Genomic DNA, 11,700 nt, shown 5'->3' with positions numbered 1-11,700 from the left:
CCATTCGAACTGGCATCCTTTTCTTAGTAGAGAGAAGAGTGGTAAGAATCTTAATGCTGATCTTGCCAAAAACCTGAAGAGGACGGCAAGTCGGCCATTCAGCTGCTGGACCTCCTTTAAGCAAGTCAGGCTTTTCATTTCTAGGATTGCTTTACACTTGTCGGAACTAGCTTCGATCCCCCCATCAAAGTACCTCAAGAAGACCTATGTTCTATAGAAAAATTAAGTCATGACCAGTCAATAGCTTTCAAGTGCATTATGAATACAGTTGATAGGAGAGAAAGTGGAGTGTTATTCGTTGATGGGCCAGGGAGAGCAGGCAAAATATTTTTTTTACAGAGCTATAATTGCAGACTTAAGAAGTAAAGGACTTATTGTCTTGGTAACTGCGTCATCAGAAATAGCTGCAACTTTACTACCTGGGGGTTGAACAACTCATTCTAGATTTAAGATCCCAATTAATGCAGAGCTATTCTCCATATGCCACATAAGTAAACAATGTGATCTCGCAAAACTGATTAGGCAAAGGGTGCACGAAATTGTGTATGCCAATATTAATGGACTATTTAACACAGCTTCGTACCACTAACCAGCAAGTGCACTGGGTCGTCCAAGTAATACCTTACGTGAGTAAGGGTCGATCCCACGGAGATTATTGGTTTGAAGCAAGCTATGTTTATTTTATTATTCTTAGTCAGGATTTCAATTAAAATTATCAGTTTGAATTATTAGAAAAATAAAAGAGCATAAAATAAATAATTGTTACTTTAATAATGGAGAATATGTTGGAGTTTTGGAGATGCTTTGTCTTCTGAATTTCTGTAATGTAATATTCCATCCATGGAAAAGTGCAAAGTTCCCTCCATGGCAAGCTGTTTGTAGGGTGTCACCATTGTCAGTGGCTACCTCCCATCCTCTCAGTGAAAACGGTCCAAATGCTCTGTCACAGCACGGCTAATCAGCTGTTGGTTCTCGATCATGTTGGAATAGGATCCATTGATCCTTTTGCATTTGTCATCACGCCCAGCAATCGCGAGTTTGAAGCTCGTCACAGCCATTCAATCCTTGAATCCTTCTAGGAATACCACAGACAAGGTTTAGACTTTCCGGATCCTCAAGAGTGGCCGCCATCAATTCTAGCTTATACCACGAAGATTCCGATTAAGGAATCTAAGAGAAGCTCATTCAATCTTATGTAGAACAGAGGTGGTTGTCAGGCACACGTTCATGGATTGAGGAAGGTGATGAGTGTCACGGATCATCACCTTCTTCATAATTACGCGCAAATGAACATCTTAGATAGGAACACACACGTTTGAATGGAGAAATAGAAACAATTGCATTAATTCATCGAGACGTTGCAGAGCTCCTCACCCCCAACAATGGAGTTTAGAGACTCATGCCGTCAAAGTGTATAAAATTTAGATCTGAAAATGTCATGAGATCCAAAATAATTCTCTAAAAGTTGTTTAAATAGTAAACTAGTAGCCTAGGTTTACAGAAAATAAGTAAACTAAGATAATTGGTGCAGAAATCCACTTCTGGGGCCCACTTGGTGTGTACAGGGGCTGAGACTTAAGCTTCTCACGTCCTTGGGCTGTTTCTGGAGTTGAACGCCAGGTTGTAACATGTTTTGGGCGTTGAACTCCAACTTGTAACTTGTTTCTGGCGCTGGACGCCAGACTGCAACATGGAACTGGAGTTGAATGCCAGTTTACGTCATCTATCTTTGCGCAAAGTATGTACTATTATATATTGCTGGAAAGCCCTGGATGTCTATTTTCCAACCCAATTGAGAGCGCGTCAATTGGACTCCTGTAGCTCCAAAAAATACATTCCGAGTGCAGGGAGGTCAGGATCCAACAACATCAGCAGTCCTTTTTCAGCCTAACTCAGATTTTTGCTCAGCTCCCTCAATTTCAGCCAGAAAATACCTGAAATCACAGAAAAACACACAAACTCATAGTAAAGTCCAGAAATATGATTTTTGCCTAAAAGCTAATAATATTTTACTAAAAGCTAATTAAAACATACTAAAATCTACATGAAATTACCCCCAAAAAGCGTATAAAATATCCGCTCATCAGCAAACAGCAGCGATAATTTGGGACGAATCACCAATGGCTAATAAAGAGACAATGGAATCATTAGACCATACATTGCGAGACATATTAGAAAATAATAATCTATTTAGAGGAAAAGTGATGGTAATGGGAGGGGATTTCCACCAAGTACTACCTGTTATACCGAAAGGAAGTAAGTCGCAATTGATTTAAGCTTTTATTGTTAAATAACATTTGTGGGAATTCACAAAAATTCTCCACCTACGACAAAATATGCGATCTCTTAATGATCATAATTTTGCGGAGTATCTTATGTGCATAGGGGATGAGATTGAGGCTACCATATGCGAGGACTTGGTACAAATAGAAGCACACATGGCAATACTATTGGAAGGTGATGCATCATTACACAAATTAATAGAAAAAACATTTTCAAATTTACAACTTCATGGGTGGATGCATCTTAAATGGTGGTGAGAACGATACTGACACCCAAAAACAATGATGTACAATAGCTCAATGATATAATCATCAACAAATTTTTAGGAGACGAATGAATTTTAGCATCCTTTGATAAAGTAGAAGGAGATACCAATAATATGTATCAATAAGAATATGTTAACTCAATCTTCACAGGTGGACTGTGATAAACCACTATTTTATGGTTTATCTTTTGCTCAATTAAGTGGTTTTTATTAAATCCTTGCCCACTTATTCATATGATTTGCATAGTTTTACAATCCCTTCCTAGTTTTGTTCTGTGATTGAAAGCTTGTTTCCTACAGTGTTTGATTTGTGTATTTTAAGTCTCCTTTATACCATTCGATTCTGTGAGTGTTAAGTGTTTCAGGCTTTATAGGGCAGGAATGGCTTAGAGGATGAAAAGGAAGCTTGCAAAAATGGAAAGAACACAAGAAACTAAGGAGATAACCAGCGAGCATCGACGCGCACGCCTGGCTCACGCGTGCGCGTGATATGGAGAAATTTGCAGCGATGCGTGTGCGTGCCTGACGCGTACACGTGGATTGGAGTTCTGCAATATGACACGAGCGCATGCTTGACACGTACGCGTGACTGACGCGTACACGTGTGATGAGCGGATAATTTATACGCTTTTTGGCATTGTTTTTAGGTAGTTTTTAGTATGATCTAGTTACTTTTAGGGATGTTTTCATTAGTTTTTATGCTAAATTCACATTTCTGGACTTTACTATGAGTTTGTGTGTTTTTCTATGATTTCAGGTATTTTCTGGCTGAAATTAAGGGACCTGAGCCAAACTCTAATAGGAGGCTGACAAAGGACTGCTGATGTTGTTAGAATCTGACCTCCCTGCACTCAAAATAGATTTTCTGGAGCTACAGAACTCCAAATGGCGCGCTCTCAACGGCGTTAGAAAGTAGACATCCAGAGTTTCCAGCAATATATAATAGTTTATACTTTATTCGTGATTAGACAACGTAAACTGGCGCTCAACGCCAGTTCCATACTGCATTCTGGAGTCAAACGCCAGAAACACCTCACGAACTAGAGTTGAACGCCCAAAACACATTACAACTTGGTGTTCAACTCCAAAAGAAGCCTCAGCTCATGTAACATTCAAGCTCAGCCCAAACATACACCAAGTGGGCCCCGGAAGTGGATTTATACGTCAATTACTTACTTCTGTAAACCCTAGTAGCTAGTTTAGTATAAATAGAACTTTTTACTAGTGTATTAGACATCTTTGGTCTCAGTTTTATATTATTATTCATCTAAGGAGACTATTGATCACGTTTTGGGGGCTGGCCATTCGGCCATGCCTGAACCTCTATCACTTATGTATTTTCAAGGGTGGAGTTTCTACACACCATAAGATTAAGGGTGTAGAGCTCTGCTGTACCTCAAGTTTCAATGCAATTACTACTATTTTCTATTCAATTCAACTTATTCTTATTCTAAGATATTCGTTACACTTCAACATGATGAATGTGATGATCCGTGACACTCATCATCATTCTCACCTATGAACGCATGACTGACAATCACTTCCGTTCTACTTTAGACCAGGCACATATCTCTTAGATTCCTTAATCAGAGTCTTCGTGGTATAAGCTAGAATTGATGGTGGCATTCATGGGAATCCGGAAAGTCTAACCTTGTCTGTGGTATTCCGAGTAGGATTCCGGGATTGAATGACTGTGACGAGCTTCAAACTCGCGATTGCTGGGCGTGATGACAAACGCAAAAGAATCAAGGGATTCTATTCCAACATGATCGAGAACCGACAGATGATTAGCCGTGCTGTGACAGAGCATTTGGACCATTTTCACTGAGAGGATGGGATGTAGCCATTGACAACGGTGATGCCCTACATACAGCTTGCCATAGAAAGGAGTGACAAAGATTGGATAAAGGGAGTAGGAAAGCAGAGATTTAGAAGGAACACAACATCTCCATACACCTATCTGAAATTCCCACCATTGAATTACATGAGTAACTCTATCTTTATTTTCTGTTTGATTTATTATTATTATCCGAAAAACTAATAATCTCTTAATACAGTTAAATCTGCCTGACTGGGATTTACAAGATGACCATAGCTTGCTTCATACCAACAATCTCTGTGGGATCGACCCTTACTCATGTAAGGTATTACTTGGACGACCCAGTACACTTGCTCGTTAGCTGTGCGGAGTTGTGACAAAGTGAGATTCACGTTTGAGAGCGCTACCAAGTTATTGGAGCCATTGTTGATGATCACAATTTCGTCCACCAAGTTTTTGGTGCCGTTGCCGGGGATTGTTCGAGTATGGACAACTGACGGTTCATCTTGTTGCTCAGATTAGGTAATTTTCTTTTCAAAAAGTTTTCAAAAATTTTTCAAAATTTTTCTGTTTTCGTTTTTCCAAAAAAAAAATTATTTTCAAAAAATTTTTAAACTATTCTATGGCTTCAAAACTTTCAAGAATGAATTCTAGAGTTTCATGGTAACATGTTGAATCCTAGCTGGCTGTAAAGCCATATCCAAACTCCTTTGGGATTGGTCTTCAACTAATCACCACAATGCATGTAATGCCATCCTAAAACTGGCTGGCTATTAAGCCATGTCCAACCCCTGAATTGGAGCTTTAGGCTAACATTGAAAGATTCCTGGAATTCTTCTTAAAGATTTTGAATTTCTTATTTTCTTTTTTTTTATATGTTTTTCGAAAAAATAAAATAAAATCCAAAAAAATTTATAAAATTATAATAACCAAAAATATTTTTTGTTTCTTGTTTGAGTCTTGAGTCAATTTTTAAATTTGGTGTCAATTGCATGTTTTAAAAATTATTATGCATTTTTCAAAAAAATTCATGCATTCATAGTGTTCTTCATGATCTTCAAGTCGTTCTTGGTAAATCTTCTTGTTTGATCTTGATGATTTCTTGTTTTGTGTTGTATGTTGTTTTTCATATGCATTTTTGCATTCATAGTGTCCATGCATTAAAGAATTCTAAGTTTGGTGTCTTGCATGTTTTGTTTGCATCAAAAATTTTTTAAAAATATGTTCTTGATGTTCATCATGATCTTCAAAGTGTTCTTGGTGTTCATCTTGACATTCATAGTGTTCTTGCATGCATCATGTGTTTGATCCAAAATTTTCATGTTTTGGGTCATTTTTATGTTTTTCTCTCTCATCATTAAAAAATTCAAAAAAATAAAAAAATATCTTTTCCTTATTTCTCTCCAAATTTTCGAAAATTTGAGTTGACTTAGTCAAAAATTTTAAAATTAGTTGTTTCTTACAAAGTCAAGTCAAATTTTCAATTTTAAAAGTCTTATATTTTCAAAACTTTTTCAAAAATTAAATCTTTTTCATTTTTCTTATTAATTTTCGAAAACTCTTTAAAATGTTTTTCGAAAAAAATCTTTTTCTTAATTTTATCTTAATTTTCGAAATTATGTTAACAATTAATATGATTGATTCAAAAATTTGAAGTTTGTTACTTTCTTGTTAAGAAAGGTTCAATCTTTAAATTTTAGAATCTTATCTTTTAGTTTCTTGTTAGTTAAGTAATTAATTTTAATTTTAAAAATTAAATCTTTTTTTATCCTATCTTTTTATCATATCTTCTTATCTTATCTTTTTATCATATCTTTTTCAAAATTTTATCTTTTTCAAAATATCTTATCTAACTTCTTATCTTCTTATCTTTTCAAATTTGATTTTAATATCTTTTTCAACTAACTATTTGACTTTTTGTTTGTTTCTTATCTTTTTCAAAACCACCTAACTACTCTTCCCTCTTTAGTTTTCGAAAATATCTCATCTCTTTTTCAAAAATTCTTTTTAATTGTTTTAAATTTTAATTTTAATTATATCTTATCTTTAATTTTCGAAAATCATTAACTACTTTTTCAAAATTATTTTCGAATTCTCTCTCTCTTCTCTTCTTCTATTTATTTATTTATTTACTAACACTTCTCTTCACCTCTCTTCATCTCCAATCACTACCTCTATCCTCACCCTTGTGATTGGATTCTCCACTCTTATTCCTTTCTTCTTCTACTAATAATAAGGATCCTCTTTGTCCAGATATAGAGGATTCCTCTTCCTTTTTTTTCTTTTTCTCTTCTCTTTCATATGAGCAGGAATAAGGAAAAAGGCATCTTTGTTGAAGCTGATCCAGAACCTGAAAGGACTCTGAAGAGGAAACTAAGAGAAGCTAAATTACAACAATCCAAAGGCAACCTTTCTGAAATTTTCGAACAAGAGAAGGAGATGGCAGCCGAACCCAACAACAATAATGCAATGAGGATGCTTGGTGATTTCACTAAACCAACGTCCAAGTTTGATGGAAGAAGCATCTCAATTCCTGCTATTGGAGCAAACAATTTTGAGCTGAAACCTCAATTAGTTGCTTTGATGCAACAGAACTGCAAGTTTTATGGACTTCCATCTGAAGATCCTTATCAGTTTTTAACTGAGTTCTTGCAGATTTGTGAGACTGTTAAGACAAATAGAGTAGATCCTGAAGTCTACAGACTCATGCTTTTCCCTTTTGCTGTAAGAGACAGAGCTAGAACATGGTTGGACTTACAACCTAAAGATAGCCTGGACTCCTGGGATAAGCTGGTCATGGCCTTCTTGGATAAATTCTTTCTTCCTCAAAAGTTGAGCAAGCTTAGAGTGGATGTTCAGACCTTCAAGCAAAAAGATGGTGAATCCCTCTATGAAGCTTGGGAAAGATACAAGTAGATGACCAAAAAGTGTCCTTCTGACATGTTTTCAGAATGGACCATATTAGATATATTCTATTATGGTCTATCTGAGTTTTCCAAAATGTCATTGGACCATTCTGCAGGTGGATCTATCCACTTAACGAAAACGCCTGCAGAAGCTCAAGAACTTATTGACATGGTTGCAAATAACCAATTCATGTACACTTCTGAGAGGAATTCCGTGAATAATGGGATGCCTCAGAGGAAGGGAGTTCTTGAAATTGATGCTCTAAATGCCATATTGGCTCAGAACAAAGTGTTGACTTAGCAAGTCAACAAGATTTCTCAAAGTCTGAATGGATGGCAAAATGCATCCAACAGTACTAAAGAGGCAGCTTCTGAAGAAGCTTATGATCCTGAGAACCCTGCAATAGCAGAGGTAAATTACATGGGTGAACCTTATGGAAACACCTATAATTCATCATAGAGAAATCATCCAAATTTCTCAAGGAAGGATCTACAAAAGCCTCAACAAGGCTTTAATAATGGTGGAAGAAACAGGTTTAGCAACAGCAAGCCTTTTCCATCATCTTCTCAGCAACAGACAGAGAATTCTGAGCAGAGTCCCTCTAGCTTAATGATGAGCGGATAATTTATATGCTTTTTGGCATTATTTTTAGTATGTTTTTAGTATGTTTTAGTTAGTTTTTATTATATTTTTCTTAGTTTTTATTTAAAATTCACTTTTCTGGACTTTACTATGAGTTTGTGTGTTTTTCTGTGATTTTAGGAATTTTCTCACTGAAATTGAGGGACCTGAGCAAAAATCTGATTCAGAGGCTGAAAAGGACTGCAGATGCTGTTAGATTCTGACCTCCGTGCACTCGAAATTGTGAAGAGGGCACTCAATGGATGAGAGATTCAAGAGGGAAGCCGGTTCAACTGAAAAGGCAAGACCTCAAGCCCGTGGCTAGGGGATGGTTGGAGTTTATCCAACGCTCAATCATTCCCACTAGCAACCGGTCCGAAGTTACTATAGACCGGGCTATCATGATTCATAGCATCATGATTGGAGAGGAAGTAGAAGTTCATGAGGTTATATCCCAAGAACTTTATAAGGTGGCGGACAAGTCCTCTACCTTGGCAAAGTTAGCCTTCCCTCATCTCATTTGTAACCTCTGTTATTCAGTCGGAATTGACATAGAGGGAGACATCCTCATTGATGAAGACAAGCCCATCACTAAGAAGAGGATGGAGCAAACAAGAGATCCCACTCATGGACATGAGGAGATTCCTCTTCATGAAATCCCTGAGATGCCTCAAGGGATGCACTTTCCTCCACAAAACTATTGGGATCAAATCAACACCTCCCTAGGAGAATTGAGTTCCAACATGGGACAACTAAGGGTGGAGCACCAAGAACATTCCATTCTCCTCCATTAAATTAGAGAAGATCAAAGAATCATGAGAGAGGAGCAACAAAGGCAAGGAAGGGACATTGAGGAGCTCAAGCACTCCATAAGATCTTCAAGAGGAAGAACAAGCCGCCATCACTAAGGTGGACCCGTTCTTTAACTTCCTTGTTCTTTATTTTCCTGTTTTTCAAATTTTTATGCTTATGTTTATCTATGTTTGTGTCTTATGATCATTAGTGTCTTAGTGTCTAAGCCTTAAAGTTATGAATGTCCTATGAATCCATCACCTTTCTTAAATGAAAACTGTTTTTATTACAAAAGAACAAGAAGTACATGATTTCAAATTCATCCTTAAAACTAGCTTAATTATTTTGATGTGGTGACAATACTTTTTGTTTTCTGAATGTATGCTTGAACAGTGCATATGTCTTTTGAATTCGTTGTTCATGAATGTTGGCTCTTGAAAGAATGATGAAAAAGGAGACATGTTACCGAGGATCTGAAAAATAAAAAAAATGATTCTTGAAGCAAGAAAAAGCAGTGAATACAAAAAAAATTTAAAGTCATGATCCAAGGCAAAAAGAGTGTGCTTAAGAACCCTGGACACCTCTAATTGGGGACTCTAGCAAAGCTGAGTCACAATCTGAAAAGGTTCACCCAGTTATGTGTCTGTGGCATGTATGTATCCGGAGGTAATACTGGAAGACAGAGTGCTTTGGGCCACGGCCAAGACTCATAAAGTAGCTGTGTTCAAGAATCATCATACTTAACTAGGAGAATCAAGAAACACTATCTGGATTCTGAGTTCCTATAGAAGCCAATCATTCTGAATTTCAAAGGATAAAGTGAGATGCCAAAACTGTTCAGAGACAAAAAGCTACTAGTCCCTCTCATCTAATTGGAGCTAAGTTTCATTGATATTTTGGAGTCTATAGTATATTCTCTTCTTTTTATCCTATTTGATTTTCAGTTGCTTGGAGACAAGCAACAATTTAAGTTTGGTGTTGTGATGAGCGGATAATTTATACGCTTTTTGGCATTGTTTTTAGTATGTTTTAGTTAGCTTTTATTATATTTTTATTAGTTTTTATTTAAAATTCACTTTTCTGGACTTTACTATGAGTTTGTGTGTTTTTCTTTGATTTTAGGTATTTTCTGGCTGAAATTGAGGGACCTGAGCAAAAATCTGATTTAGAGGCTGAAAATGACTGCAGATGCTGTTGGATTCTGACCTCCGTGCTCTCGAAATAAATTTTCTGGAGCTACAGAAGCCCAATTGGCACGCTCTCAATTGCTTTGGAAAGTAGACATCCTGTGCTTTCCAGCAATGTATAATAATTTATACTTTGGCCAAGATTTGATGGCCCAAATAGGCGTTCCAAGTCAGCTCAAGAATTCTGGCGTAAAACGCCGGAACTGGCACAAGAATGGGAGTGAAACGCCCAAACTGGCACAAAAGCTGGCGTTTAACTCCAAGAAAAGTCTCTACACATGAAAGCTTCAATGCTCAGCCCAAGCACACACCAAGTGGGCCCGGAAGTGGATTTTTATGTCATTTACTCATCTTTGTAAACCCTAAGCTACTAGTTCTCTACAAATAGGACCTTTTGTTGTTGTATTTGACATCTTTTAATCACTTTAGATCTTTAGATCATCTTTGGACGTCTAGTTCTTAGATTATGGAGGCTGGCCTCTCGGCCATGCCTAGACCTTGTTCTTATGTATTTTCAACGGTGGAGTTTCTACACACCATAGATTAAGGTGTGGAGCTCTGCTGTACCTCGAGTATTAATGCAATTACTATTGTTCTTCTATTCAATTCAGCTTATTCTTGTTCTAAGATATTCATTCACACCCAAGAACATGATGAATGTGATGATTATGTGACGCTCATCATCATTCTCACTTATGAACGCGTGCCTGACAACCACTTCTGTTCTACAAGCAAACAAGGCTTGAATGTTTATCTCTTGGATTTCTTAATTGGAATCTTCGTGGTATAAGCTAGAATTGATGGCGGCATTCAAGAGAATCCGGAAGGTCTAAACCTTGTTTGTGGTATTCTGAGTAGGATTCAAGGATTGAATGACTGTGACGAGCTTCAAACTCCTGAAGGCTGGGCGTTAGTGACAGACGCAAAAGAATCGCTGGATTATATTCCAACCTGATTGAGAACCGATAGATGATTACCCGTGCTGTGACAGAGCGCGTTGAACATTTTCACTGAGAGGACGGGATTGTAGCCACTGACAACGGTGATGCCCAACATACAGCTTGCCATGGAAAGGAGTAAGAAGGATTGGATGAAGACAGTAGGAAAGCAGAGAGACGGAAGGCACAAAGTATCTCCATACGCTTATCTGAAATTCTCACCAATGAATTACATAAGTATCTCTATCTTTATTTTATGTTTTATTGATCTTTTAATTATTATCCTCCATAACCATTTGAATCCGCCTGATTGAGATTTACAAGATGACCATAGCTTGCTTCTTACCAATAATCTCCGTGGGATCGACCCTTACTCGCGTAAGGTTTATTACTTGGACAACCCAATGCACTTGCTGGTTAGTTGTGCGAAGTTGTGATAACGGGTTAAGATTGCAATTGAGCGTACCATGTTGATGGCGCCATTGATGATCACAATTTCGTGCACCAAGTTTTTTGGCGCCGTTGCCGGGGATTGTTCGAGTTTGGACAACTGACGTTTCATCTTGTTGCTTAGATTAGGTATTTTTCTTCAGAATTTTTAAGAATGAATTCTAGAGTTTCAAGGTGATGTTTTCATCATCACCAAAGCTGATCGATTCTCATCAATTTAGCTCTTGAATGCAATATCCTGCTGAAGCTTGGCTAGCCATGTCTAATTTCTTTAGACTAAAGCTTTAGACTAACATTGTATGATTCCTGGAATTCTTATTAAAAATTTTGAATCTCTTTATTTTCTTCTCCATATAATTTTCGAAAAATCCAAAAAAATTACAAAATCACAAAAAACCAAAAATATTTTATGTTTCTTGTTGAGTCTAGTGTCTCATT

The 11,700-nt window shown here is 37.0% G+C and overlaps 1 non-coding gene across 1 annotated transcript; it reads right to left on the bottom strand.

Moving 5' to 3' along the window:
- Window positions 1-7,205: 7,205 nt before the first annotated feature.
- On the bottom strand, window positions 7,206-7,309 carry LOC112713293 (small nucleolar RNA R71). The gene has a single exon (XR_003158266.1). It is a non-coding gene; the product is annotated as a small nucleolar RNA R71 (small nucleolar RNA).
- Between the last annotated feature and the right edge of the window lie 4,391 nt (window positions 7,310-11,700).

This window comes from Arachis hypogaea, chromosome 9 (genome assembly GCF_003086295.3).
Source record: "Arachis hypogaea cultivar Tifrunner chromosome 9, arahy.Tifrunner.gnm2.J5K5, whole genome shotgun sequence".
In the NCBI taxonomy this organism is placed as follows: Eukaryota; Viridiplantae; Streptophyta; class Magnoliopsida; order Fabales; family Fabaceae; genus Arachis; species Arachis hypogaea.
The sequence above is the reverse complement of the archived record's forward strand: the minus strand, read 5'-3'. Positions and strand labels throughout refer to the sequence as shown.